Source organism: Capsicum annuum, chromosome 11 (assembly GCF_002878395.1).
Source record: "Capsicum annuum cultivar UCD-10X-F1 chromosome 11, UCD10Xv1.1, whole genome shotgun sequence".
Taxonomy (NCBI): domain Eukaryota; kingdom Viridiplantae; phylum Streptophyta; class Magnoliopsida; order Solanales; family Solanaceae; genus Capsicum; species Capsicum annuum.
In genome coordinates, this window is record NC_061121.1 from 148,242,976 (window position 1) to 148,246,108 (window position 3,133).

Genomic DNA, 3,133 nt, shown 5'->3' on the forward strand with positions numbered 1-3,133 from the left:
TACACCTAAACTAGTTTAAAATATAAATGGTTCCAAATCAATTATTTTTTCTCAAATCCAATAATAATTATATTAGTAGTAGCAAAAGAAAGATAACATAAAGAATTACTAACCTTGAAATCCTTCTGATTTATAATCTCACCTTTTTTGGCATTGTCTCGTACAGATAATGTGTTATGAAATAATAAAGAATAAAAAAGAAGAGTAGAGAGAGAAGAGAGAGTTAATTGTTATTTCTCTTTCAGAATACAATGAACAAAACCCCTTTATTTATAGGAAAAAATACTCTTAGTTTATAACTAAATACTCTTAGTTTCTGAATAAATACTCTTAGTTTCTGACTAAAAGTCAGATACTTCAAATACTGATAGATATCAACTAGATCTTATTAGATCTTGATAGACATTCACTATAATGTAAATACATTTATAACACTCGTCATATTGAGAAAATAGAAAGCCATTTTGATTTTTTTAAAGTTTATTCTAAGAAAAAAATATAAAGAAAGACATATTTTATTACCTTCGAATATCACGCTATAAAATAAAATACTCAAAGAGACAAAAAAAAGTAACGATTCAAAGGAGATTTATAAAGGCTAACCAAATTAATAAATTAATACAAGCACATAATCAAATAGCATTTACAAGAATAAGAAGAATTAAAATTTGGGCCTTTTCCCAAATCTGGCCAGCTTTTGGGCCCATTCTTTATGGACTTTTGGTCCATTTATGCAGTTGTATAGCAGCTGTATACAACCTCCTTTTCCTCTGCATTTTTTTGTATATCTCCACGTATACACTGTATATCAGTGTGGAAAACTGCTTATTTCCCCTCCATTTTTTGTTGTAAATTGTGGATAATGTGCAACTGCTGTTTTTTCGTGTATATGTGTTGTATATCAACGTATACCAGCTTGTATACTTGTGTTATCATGTGTATATCAGTCCAATTTTGGACTTTAATGAGGCTCGACTCGACGGGGTTCGAATGGAAGGATAAGAAGAGTCTGATCAGACTCGTTCAAGAAGGGTTCGTGCAAAAGAGAGAAAAGATAAGGATTAACAAGTGTCTACTAATAATAAAACGAGTAAAATAATATACCAAATGTCAACTTAAGCAAACGATAATAATCACACACTTAAGGTATAGATCGTACATTATAAAGATATAGAATATTCAAGCGGCACAAAACAAACCAACATGGAGAAAGGACTAAGACTTCTCATTCTACACTCAACTAACCGAATACTTCATCATTTAACCAATTTTAACAAGATAGGAGCCTTAGAGCTTAAAGTTGTTCAATCATCAATCTAAAATATTAACATAACGTGCAAGAACAAACGCGTTCTACTAATAATATTAAACATAACATGCAAAAAATAAACACATACATGATAACTGGAGAAGCTCGAATAAATTTCAATACTCAAAACTTGTTGAGTTTGAAATTGACATGGAAAACATCCCAAATTGTAGCTTAACTTAAAAAAAAAAAAACAATGACATAAATAAATTATTTCTAATAATTTGATGACATATTTAAGCTATTATAATAATATTGTCAGGACTAACCATTATATCACCAAACAATCATACTTTGTTGCTAAGTATTTGCTAAGATATGACTTAAGAACGTCTAGAATCATTCCAACAATACTATATTTAATGGCTTGCTTTAAAAGTTCCCAGTAAGATGAAAGCAAAGTGCTGCGGCGTGCATCAAAAAATTTTAATGAATCAAACACTAATCCTCAAAAGGTTAACCTTGCTTATTTTGCTAATCATCAATTAATTAAGTCATCTACCACAAGAATCTCGTACAAACAGTGAACATAAACATAAGAAGACAACATGATCTCCGAGAATTAATCAATACATAGCATTTCATTCACATTGGAGTCTAGATTATCGACACAACAAGGAAAAAAATATAATGAAATCCTAGATTTCTAAGGCGAACCGTCCTAGCAATTACGATTACGAGAGAAGTCTAAGAAAAAGATGACAATCCACTGAAATAGGAAAGATGTGTTCACCTTTTTCCGGGCAGCGAATGGAACAACGAACTCTTATCAGAACGACTTCCACCGAAGTTTCAATTTGCAAATTCTAACGATGTTAATAAATTTTTTTTTGAACTATTCCAAAGATTAACTTGGTTACGTAGGGTTAGAGGAGCGCTCACCTCTAGAACCCTCAAGTTTTTCCCCAAGTCTCTTCTCTTTTTAACTCGAGAACAACAAGCAAAACCACAAAATTTGAACCAAAATTCTCACAACTCTAGGTTGGGACCAAAGTCCAAATCTCAACCAAGTAGAAAATTTTTAGTCCCTTTTTGACTTCGAAAAATCACCCCTTCAAATAAAGAACGAAAAGCCCTTTATATACAGTTTCAAATCTAGAAATAGGGTATTCCCAGACGATGTGGGACTAAAATTCTCAGGGACTTTTTATTGGTTGGTTTGGCTGAAGGTTTGTATGCTGTTAAAGTTGTTGGTCGTCATTGGTCGCTGTTGTTACAGCGTTGGTGTTGTGCGTTGCTAATGTTTTTACGGGTTACTGGTTTTGATGTTGTTGGGTTGAAATTGTCGATGTTGTTTGTTGTGTTGACAACGTCGTTGTTAATGGGTAAAAAAGGAGAAAAGGGGAGTTGGCCGGGTTGTTTGGGGTCATGGTGGACTGATTGTTGGAGTGGGTTGGTGTTGTGTTTGTTTGCTGTTGCTGATTAAGGGGGAAAAAGATAAATAACATATATACCAACCTTTTAAAGTAATTACACTCTCTTACCTTTTTAATTACTTTACTCTTTCTTCCTATTAATATACATAATATAGCCGATATATACATAGTATTTTGTGTATATGTGGGATTTTTGTAATATGTGTAAGGATTTGAGATTTTTTGTAATATTGAAAACATAAGTTGTATATTTATGTAATTTTTAGAAAAAGAGGGCTATTGGATCATTGTTACGGGCTGAAGAGGAGATGGGTTGGTGGCTGAAATTAATTAAGGGGAAAAAGTAAGGAAAAATTACATAAATCCCTGATTTAAGTCACCATATTACATAATATCCCTTAATATGTTAAAAATTACATAAAATCCCTATTTTCATATTTACTAGTGA

General features: G+C 31.8%; 1 long non-coding RNA gene across 1 annotated transcript; it reads right to left on the minus strand.

Annotated features, from left to right (window-relative positions):
* Positions 1-571: 571 nt before the first annotated feature.
* LOC124888509 lies at positions 572-2,710 on the minus strand. The gene is made up of 2 exons (XR_007046870.1): positions 2,043-2,710; positions 572-1,009 (listed from the first exon to the last, which is right to left on the minus strand). It is a non-coding gene; the product is annotated as an uncharacterized LOC124888509 (long non-coding RNA).
* Positions 2,711-3,133: the final 423 nt, after the last annotated feature.